The 10,978-nt window shown below is 31.9% G+C and overlaps 1 pseudogene; it reads left to right on the top strand.

The window, feature by feature from the left end:
- Positions 1-2,696: 2,696 nt before the first annotated feature.
- LOC145264587 (U2 spliceosomal RNA) lies at positions 2,697-2,908 on the top strand (annotated as a pseudogene).
- The last annotated feature ends 8,070 nt before the right edge of the window (positions 2,909-10,978 follow it).

Raw genomic sequence — 10,978 nt, 5'->3', positions numbered from 1 at the left:
CTTATCCTATTTTTCCGATAAAAATATAACAAAACAATAGGTAAGAGGAAAACAGTTAGCAGGGAGAGAATTTCACAGCACTGCAATTCTTGAAAAGACGCTACTGGAATAGGAAGCCGAATTACAATGAAGAATCAAAAGCAGCGAATTGATGGATTACTAGATTACTAGTTCAACGAGTCAAATAATCTAAACTCATGAAGCAGGGAATAGATAAGACACTTCTGAAGAACACACACCATAATAGTATTGATTAAAAAAAGAAAACGAAGACTAGCAACATCACGTCTGTGAGAGAGAAATTACAGAGTAGAAAAACGGGTGTGACCAATAACATTACAAGTACGTTTTTGCGCCTTACCAACAACCCTTAAAGGGGGCAGAGATTTACAAGTCGAAATAAAAAAACAGTATTGCACACATGGTTTGATAGTAGTTTGCTCCTTCATAGTATTGGCACTGACAGGCATTTACCATCGGGCCACGAAAACTCGTTGGGAACAAGTAGAGGGATGTGGCGGATATGAATGCTCTCATTTTTGTTGATATTAACAATTAAACGTCTTCAAATATATTTTTAAAGGGTAGCATTACATAAATGTTAAAAGGAAACATCGTTCCTTTTCACTAATGTGATTGGGAGCGTATATAAATGTAAAATATAATTATCCAAGGACATGTGTTTAACTATCTACGACTCTTTACCCTTACAATTACCTACGAAGATGAATTAAGTATCTAAATTGCCATAAATATTTCATAACTTACTATGTACACACACACAATTATATATATATATATATATATATATATACATATATATTAGTGTATTTAGGCAGCATTCCTTCATTCAGGCAAACATTATTAAAAACAACAGAGATACCTTGCTTAATGATTCTTTTTTTATTTGTTCGATCTTTCACTTCTATTTTTAATATTTTATCTCCACCTGATGATGATTCAAGAAAGAATCGAAAGCGCTCGTGTGAACCATGGAATATTTGTAAATACCTTCCATCTTGAAGTTAAAAAAATCTTACGTAAGATCGAAAAAATGAAAAAAAAAGAATCCTTAAGCAAGGTATCTCTGTTGTTTTTAATAATGTTTGCCTGAATATATATATATATATATATATATATATATATATATATATATATATATATATATATATGTGTGTGTGTGTGTGTGTGTGTGTGTGTGTGTGTGTTTGATAATTTTTATAAATAAATATTATTTACTTTTACTTACAGTCGCCAGTGTCTCATGCTTACGCAATCATCAGTGTAGGAGGTGGTAAGTAGTGCCGATCGAAAAATTAAATCCCAGTCACAAGTAACCTTTGACTCTGCAGTCTGGTATTCAGATTATTATTATTATTATTATTATTATTATTATTATTATTATTATTATTATTATTATTATTATTGTGATATCGCTATGACATCATATATGACGTATTTTGTGAACAAACATACAGACATGAGTACAGCTTTATTATAATAGATATAATATTGAGTGCGTTTCTAACGGAGGAGAATCAAGGTATAATTACTTTTTGCTAATGGTACAATGTTTGAATTTTATTCGTGCCAGTTCATGTTTTCTTAAGTCGAGAATAACTTGTTTGATGTTGCTATCCATATTATTTCAATCGATTTACGAAGCCTCATAAGATTTCAACTGTATCGCTTTGATGAATAGATCGCACGAAAGAGAAGGAACTTTATTGCGTTGCTACAAGAAATGAGGTAGAAAAAAAATAACGAAGACGAGCAAATATTTATTTCACGCCTTTATATATAAAAAAATTACATAAGCGTACATGTTCACAACTCTTAGGTAGCAATCTCCTTCCCTTAGTCCAATATACTTACGTATGTATACATGTGAAGAAACTTTTGAAAGCCTTTTATTTTTAGGTTTAGAATGAGCATTTAGTTGTTGTTGATGATGATGATGATGGTGGTGGTGGTGGTGGTGGTGGTGGTGAGTGTTATTCATTCATTTTTGATGAATCAGATGACTATTGTTGGCATTTGTTTACCTGATATCTCTCTAGTAAGAATTCTTGCTAGACAGATATCGGGTACTTACGGAAGAGACCACATGAAAATTGCTAACATCCCCAAGTGAAGTTTTTCTGTGGTACAAACTGGGTTCTAATTTGGCATACCCAGGTTGCTCGCATCATTAACCACTTAGCCACGGTCGCCTTCCGTTGTTGTTGTTGTTGTTGTTGTTGTTGTTGCTGCTGCTGCTGCTGCTGTTGGCCCCTATGTTCAAACAATGGATACCGTATGAAATAGTACCGTAAAATGAAAACCTTATAGTAAAGCAAAGGTCGCGAAATCCTCAACTGCACATCTACTTAGGCGTCATTGCTTTAGTCCATTGACATGAAAAATCCCAAAACAAGTGGATAAGCGGAAAAAGATTGCTTATACCAGATTACTTCCTAGACTAGTTGCTCTACTAAGGCTTGAAAATCTAGTCTATCTTACTATTTTACTAACGAAACATTCTTATATGTGCAATTAACACAAACTATACATTTTTAACAACTGGAAAATATGTCATCACTAATTTCAATAAATTTACTACAGGTAAATGATAAAATTATACAAATTTTTACACTTCAAGCATATTTCAATTATTGTACAACTACTTAATGTAAGCTTAGCTTCATATTAGTTATTTTTCTCCTTAGCCTTTTGGCTTAGAGCAAAGTGTAATATCTGTTCTGATACTACATTTCACCTTTTCTGTCTTCGATCAGTGAGGGAGAAATCATTCTAGATTAAGGCAATTTAAATTTTTGTCTCAATCCATTTTAGAGAATGGGGCATCCCACATTAAAAAAAAAAACGACGTTGTATCAAACTTTGCCCTCGCAGCGTTTTTTTCTTTTTACGCTATTTTTTTTATAAATTGATAGGTTTAAAGTATTTTAGTGTTATATATACTATACTGGAAAAATGTAATTTTAATGAACTTTAAGTTCCACTTAAATTGCATAAACTTACACAAGTACATCGCATCTGAGCAAGACTTGTTTTAAGATCCCTCCTCTTTATGAATCTTTAATACGCGAAGGTTTGATTACTTGGAAGCATTTTAGTATATGACTTCTTTGCACTTAGTAAACTCAAGTGATGTCTCAGTATTATAAACCCTTCCTAGGACGATTACACCAACTAGAAGCTACTAATATAAAAATCAGATTTAAATTATAAAATCAGTTATTGTTTATTTTACTTTTCTAATAACATATAACTAATTTTAGCCACCTTCCTTAAAGTTAAAGTCAGTAGGTATCTATAAAGGTACAACTTACTTTAAATTTAAGAAAAAAAAATATCTTATTTATAATAAATTATATACGAGTTAGCATAAATTATTGGCAAAAACTAAACCAGAAAAAATATCGAAAGAATTATTAAAACGCAGTTTAGCCATTTCGACATGCCTGTTAAGATTTAGATTATGACGTAAGTCAATGGACAATGAACAATTAAAACTAATTAGGTGTTCAATCAAAATCAAATTCTAAAATTGTTGCGTGTAAGACGAAAGAAAGACAAATGTTTAACAAGCTACAAGAGTCTCTCGAAATTCTTCACTCTCCTTATAATCTTTATTGGCGTCATTGGTTAGGACAGATACATATCGCAGTTTGAAAACTAATTTTCAAGCACATGAACACGGACGTTTTACACAGAACGATTTTGGTTAACGATGTTAATGTTTTTTATTACCCAGCATTTGTTTGATGATATTACTGTTGGTTTCTAGATGTTAATGCGTTTATAAAATAGTGCTCAATAACAGTAAGTATTAATTTCTTTATGTATACAAATGTTAACTGTTGCATATGTTCATATATATTTTGGCTGCCATTTCTTTCAAAGTCAAACTTTCTCGGGATACTAGTATCAATTGTTACATAGACAGATATAAGAAATTCCCAAGAGAGTTGGATTTAAAAGAAATCCTAGCTGAAGCATATATGCACATATGTAGCCAATACATATTTGTATAAATAAAGCCATTTATACTACATATTATATATATGTATGCATAATATGTTTATTTAACAAACATTATTGACTACATATATGTATTCATGTTTCTGTAGCGCCTTGTTTCAAATACAGGTCGTGATGTCAACTTGAGACCTAGGAGAGAGAGAGAGAGAGAGAGAGAGAGAGAGAGAGAGAGAGAGAGAGAGAGAGAGAGAGAGAGAGATTAAAATGAAATGTGAGTTAGTGAATTTAATTTATTTGGTATGAGTTTATTTATATGTTGAAAGAAAACAAGACAAAAAACAACCAGTGGTAATGTACGGTCTTTTCAGAGACGCTATTGGGTTTATTTAGATATAATCCCTCATCAGTACAATGGAAAAGAGGAGATTGATACCAAAAGAACGATCAAAATGCAGCACCCTTTTCAATAAGTTTCTCAGCTCTGAATTCAGACCATCTTTTCTTATTCTTTCTTTTGCCATGACCTATATATAAAAATGTATGCAAATTAGGGTATATTTTATTGGTTTGAAAATATAGGTTTCTTTTATCAATTGTCATGAAATTTTAACCATAGAATAGTATTATAATCTTCAACAAGCCTGCAAATTTTTATGTAGTATTCATTAACGCACAAATATGCGAGCTTACGCGTACAACAGTGGCCATCATTTATAACATGAATAATTAATTATATTGCTTAATACCCGGAAAAACATTTATTTGCGGAAAAATTAAATGCGATATTCGTTTTCAGCAAACCCGAAAACCGATAGAGAAAAAGTTTTTTAAGGTAGGTTTAGTGTACTAGGCAACAATTACCAAATAACCCCCCCCCCTAAAAACAGACGCTCCCCCCCTAAATGTTGCTATAAAGTGGGTGTTCATTTTACGCTAAATTAATATAGAAAAATGAGCCCCCACTTTTTGAAACTATAATTTCTCTATATCTCGGAAACGAATTTAGGAAAACTCGTCTCGGGAAAACTCGTCTCCGGAAAACTCGTCTCCGGAAAACTCGTCTCCGGAAAACTCGTCCCCTTTCGCTAGGTAGGAAAACTGGTCCCTTATTGAATAAATATCGATTGAAAACACATTTTATGATCGTTCTTGAAGGAGATATTGTTTTTTAAAATAAACTATAGCCCCCCCCCAATATTTTTTTAAAAATATTTTTACTTGTTTAATGTTTTGTTTTTTGTTTTTTAAATAAAATCGATTTTCTAAGTGTCCGTTTTCTACCTAACTGGCTAAGTTCTTAGTGATTTAACTTATTTTAAAGCGTTTATTATGTTCATACAAAGTTAATTACACATTTTTTTTTTGTTCTTATTTTAACGATGTTTCTTGGAGTCATAAAAACAATAAAAAAAACAAAACCCAAAAATCAAAAAACAGGGAGCGATTCGATTCTTCGTTACGCTTTTGGTTTTGTTTTTTAATTATGATAGTTTTTTGTTGTTATGTTTTTGTCTTCTGTCATACCAAATGCACTCATGCGTTATTTAAAATTATGATTTTATCAATTATCAACATTTATTGTCGTCCTGTCAAATTTTGCAAAAATTAACTAATAAATTAAAAGCGAAATATTTTTTTGGCGCGAGAGATGCCATGTGCTAACAATCTCTCGTTAACTCATTTTTAATTTTTTTAATTTTTACTTCAAAATTCTAAAATCAATCATTAAGAGAGAAAGTAATCACTAAATAAATTTATTAATCAATTTTATTGAAAACTCCGCTATCGTTTATCAAGAATCTTTTTAATTTCATTTTTTGTTGGTTGATTTTCGAAGGGAGATATAGGTTTTATCCCCCCTCTCTCTCTCTAAATTATATTTTAAAAAATATTGAAATTCATTATTTTCTTTTTAAAACCAAATCTCCCTCAGTAATTTCTTTAATTTTCTATTTTTTAGCGATTATCAAGACCCCCTAAGATACCGGGCATTATTTCTCGTTCTCCCGTAACACTCGACCGACATGTTTTTTGTTTGTTTTCTGTTTTTTTTTCTTTACCAAATAAACGATTCCAAATAAATTAAATAAACAACATAGTCGGCGAGGTAGAGAAATCGATTTTACCCTTTTATAAACAACAGTATATAAGTAAATTCTTTTTATATTAATATAAAAAAAATATGCGGTCTCGTTTATGAACATAACAAACGCTTTTATTAAAAACACAAAAAAAAACATTAAACAAGTAAAAATATTTTTTTAAAAATATTATGGGGGGGGGGGCTATAGTTTATTTTAAAAAACAATATCTCCTTCAAGAACGATCATAAAATGTGTTTTCAATCGATATTTATTCAATAAGGAACCAGTTTGCCTACCTAGCGAAAGGGGACGAGTTTTCCGGGGACGAGTTTTCCGGAGACGAGTTTTTCCGAGACGAGTTTTCCCGAGACGAGTTTTCCCGGGACGAGTTTTCCCGGCACCCTCGGAAACTACGTGTTTTCTGGTATTTTAAACGTTATTTTCGTTTTTAGCACCCACAAAAACCAATAATAGTGGTAATTTAAGCGGATTTTTTAGGATGGAAAGATACTGCACATTTACCAATCATAGTCATTTGTTTTCCACGTTTTGCATATGAGTTACAAAATATCTAATATTTCCCCAAAACCTCTGGCCTTGATAGAGAGGAGACTAAAACTTGCTGCTATGGTTTCAAATGATCTGAAATAACAGCAAGGGGAGACTTGATTCCAAATATTTCTCATATGTTATATCTCCCGTCTTGTGTTTTCATACATAAAGTAAATTTCACAGTGTATAAGGATTACTTGATGCCGGATATATTCATAATCGTACAATATTTCCAAAAGAGGGGAATATAACAAATGAAAAATATTTGGAATCAAGTCTCCCCTTGCTGTTATTTCAAATCATTTGAAACCATAGCAGCAAGTTTTAGTATTCCCTCCATCAAGGCCAGAGGTTTTGGGGAAAGATATATATATATATATATATATATATATATATATATATATATATATATATATATATATATATATATATATATATATATACTAGATACCTGAAACGTGTATCTTACGACAAAAAATATTTTAAAACTTTCAAGTTAATCCGGTCTAATTTTCTTTTAATGTTATGGCTATTCACATGCTAATAAAATTGCGGCCTTTGTATTGGTAATACGCGGAAAATAACTCGATGTGATAACGCTCTGTGCATTTGTGCGCGTTTTATCGCAAGTTTCTTTAATTTCTTTGTCTTTTTATTATATATAACTGAATTTAATGTAGTTTTCCCATCTTCTAATATCACGAAATTCTCAGCCATTATGTCACGGTGTTTTTTTTTTTTTTTTTTTTTTTTTCTGGATAAAAGCGACAGACCCTAAGACCATTCGGATTGTCGTCGTTCCCCTTCGACATTCTCTTTTTATCTTTCTTCTCCCCTTTCCCTTTTTTTCTCGTCCTCCTTCCATCTCCCTCCACCCCTCACTCACTCACTCACTTGTCAACAAGTCCACTCTTTAACAGTTTATTTGTGAAACCGCATTTACGTATTTATTTGTTCTTCCTTCTTTTTTAATTGCTAACAATACTTATTGTCCAGGCTGGTAAGACACTAACTCTCGCCTGTAGGTCCATATGTTTTCAACTGTCTACCCTCCACCAGCTCCTTCGTTGTCTGTCACTAAACGATATTTGTTGGCTGGTTGAGGAACGACGATTGAAAAGGAAGGAATTATCGCGTCCAAAGAAAGATTCCGTCTGTGTCAGTTCTGCTGAGACTCGAGACATTTTATTTCCGTGTCTGTCTGTCTGTCTGTCTGTCTCTCTCTCTCTTTCTTTCTCTCTTTCGCTCTCTCTCTCTCTCTCTCAAGTCCAAATTTGGAGACATTATGTCTGGATGTTATAAAGATTTAAGTAATAAAAAAGAAAATTAGTTCTTTAATATAGAAAACACGCACAATAGTAAACAAAAAACAAGCAAAAAAAAAACAAAACAAAACAAGGGAGCTTGTTATTGGGACAATGGATATTAGTAAGAGAAAAACAAAGTTCCTCTCGAAACCTTAATATTTCTTATGACCGGTGCTTATACTATTTTTATGTAGCTCTAAACAGAACTTTTGGAGTCCAGGTTGAGCACTATTTGTGGAAAACACTTTCAGGCTTATTTTGTCTTGATGTAATTCTACCTTCCTCTTTTTTTATTATTATTATTATTATTATTATTATTATTATTATTATTATTATTATTATTATTATTATTCCTCCTCCTCCTCCTCCTCCTCCTCCTCCTTACATTAAGTGGTTTCATGCATTGTTTGGAGCAACTACCATAAAAACAATTAAACGTTAGAGATAGACACAAGATCGGCTGATTTTTTTCTTTAGGTTGCATTCAGGATAGGACAAAATTAAAAATTGCTTCAATCCAGAAGGATTTCATTTTCACTGACCAAAGGTTAAAAACAGATAATACATTTTGATCTGAGCCCGAACGCCGAAAAGTGTCAGTACGTTAGTCCGTCGTCAATTATTTAACTGATTGGAACATTTGCCAACAGCACTTAATATTCCTAAATTGTCACCCATGCACTAGATAGATAAACTATTACTTACCTTTGGTCATCTGAGGGAAACTGGCGTGTCGACGTGATTGTACAGTAAATAATAAGCGATGTCGGTGCAGATTACGAAAAAGGTTGTGCTGAGTTCGAATCATGTCGAACTTATTTTTCTGAGAGAAAGGTATTAACAAGCAACTTACTTCAACTAATACATTGAAGACATTGGCAAGGTTGCTGCAAAGAAGGTGAACTCTATCTACCATGCTAGAAAAATCTGGACATCTGACGGTACCCTATATATCTACAAAGCAGCCATGCATGGAGTATTGTTGCCTCATCTGATTTGGTGAATGTACTACCGGTCTCTCCTTAGACATGGCCCCCAAAAGACTCTCCAACCTAATATATCTCGCACTCTCAACCAAACTCCAAACCCTGTCTCATCGCCGCAATGTTACATCCCTGTGCCTGTATTACAGATATTATAATGGAATGTGCTGTGACGAACTCGTAGAACTTATGTCCTCCCTCGACGTAAATAACCCCGACAAACCCAATAAGAAGCAAAATCCCAATACTTCACGGAAAGATCCCTATATGCCGAAAAGCCTTCTATTATAATAGTTTCTTACTTCGAACTGCTAGTTTAGAATTACCTCCCATCTCCTGCTTCCCTTACGGTACCTGGAAGACTCGTCCATGAAAAACTCTTCCATGGAAAACTCGTCCATGGAAGACTCATCGATTTTTGCTAGGTAGGAAAATTAAGCCATTATTGAATAAATAGGGGGCGGCTGTTTTAAAAACTATATCTCTATAAAAACAAACCACGAAACCAAAAAAAAAAAAAAAAAAAAAAAGAAAAGAAATTTAAACGATTCTTGAATAACGGGAACGGAGGTTTAGATAAAATTGATAAATAAATTTCTTTATTGATTACCTTTTTGTCTTAATGATTTAACAATTTTGAAGTAAGAATAAAAATGATTTCACGAGAGATTTTCGATACACATTCTCTCCCCCGCCCCGAAATGTTTCGCTTTTTATTAATAATTTTTAATAAGTTAATTATTTCTAGATTTTAGGTATTACCTTTTCTTATTTATTACGATATTTTTGGAGTATTAAAAAAAAAAATTTAAAAAAAAAACAGGAGTGGGTTCGATTCTTCTCTGGAATTGTCCAGTAGGATTTGTTTTATTTGAATTTAGGAAAACTCGTCCCGGAAAAACTCGTCTCCGGAAAACTCGTCTCGGGAAAACTCGTCTCCGGAAAACTCGTCTCCGGAAAACTCGTCTCCGGAAAACTCGTCTCTGGAAAACTCGTCCCCTTTTGCTAGGTAGGAAAACTGGTCCCTTATTGAATAAATGTCGATTGAAAACACATTTTATGATCGTTATTGAAGGAGATATTGTTTTTTAAAATAGACTATAACCCCCATAATATTAAAAAAAAAATATTTTTACTTGTTTAATGTTTTTTTTTTTTTTTTTAAATAAAATCGATTTTCTAAGTGTCCGTTTTCTACCTAACTGGTTAAGTTCTTAGTGGAATAATGTCCGGTATATCACATCTTAGGGGTCTTGATAATCGCTAAAAAATAGAAAATTAAAGAAATTACTGAGGTAGATTTGGTTTTAAAAAGAAAATAATAAATTTTAATATTTTTAAAAATATAATTTAGAGAGAGAGAGAGAGAGAGAGAGAGAGAGAGAGAGTGGGGGGTAAAAACTATATCTCCCTCCGAAAAGCAACCAACAAAAAATGAAATTAAAAAGATTCTTGATAAACGTAGCGAGGTTTTCAAGAAAATTGATTAATAAATGTATTTAGTGATTACTTTTTCTCTTAATGATTGATTTTAGAATTTTGAAGTAAAAATTAAAAAAAAATTAAAAATTAGTTAACGAGAGATTGTTAGCACATGGCATCTCTCGCGCCAAAAAAATATTTCGTTTTTAATTTATTAGTTAATTTTTGCAAAATTTGACAGGACGACAATAAATGTTGATAATTGATGAAATTATAATTTTAACGCATGAGTGCATTTGGTATGAGAGAAAACAAAAACATAACAACAAAAAAACTATCATAATTAAAAAACAAAAACAAAAAAGTAACAAAAAATCGAATCGCTCCCTGTTTTTTAAATTTTTTTGTTTTGTTTTTAATTATTGTTTTTATGACTCCAAAAAACATCGTTAAAATAAGAACAAAAAAAAAATTGTAATTAACTTTGTATGAACATAATAAACGCTTTAATATAAGTGAAACCATTAAGAACTTAGCCAGTTAGGTAGAACACGGACACTTAGAAAATCGATTTTATTTTAAAAAAACAAAAAAAAAACATTAAACAAGTAAAAATATTTTTTAAAAATATTGGGGGGGGGCT

This window comes from Euprymna scolopes, chromosome 3 (genome assembly GCF_053919585.1).
Source record: "Euprymna scolopes isolate OS-2025 chromosome 3, ASM5391958v1, whole genome shotgun sequence".
NCBI lineage: Eukaryota > Metazoa > Mollusca > Cephalopoda > Sepiida > Sepiolidae > Euprymna > Euprymna scolopes.
Note: the sequence above shows the minus strand (reverse complement) of the source record. Positions and strands in the feature narration are given on the sequence as shown.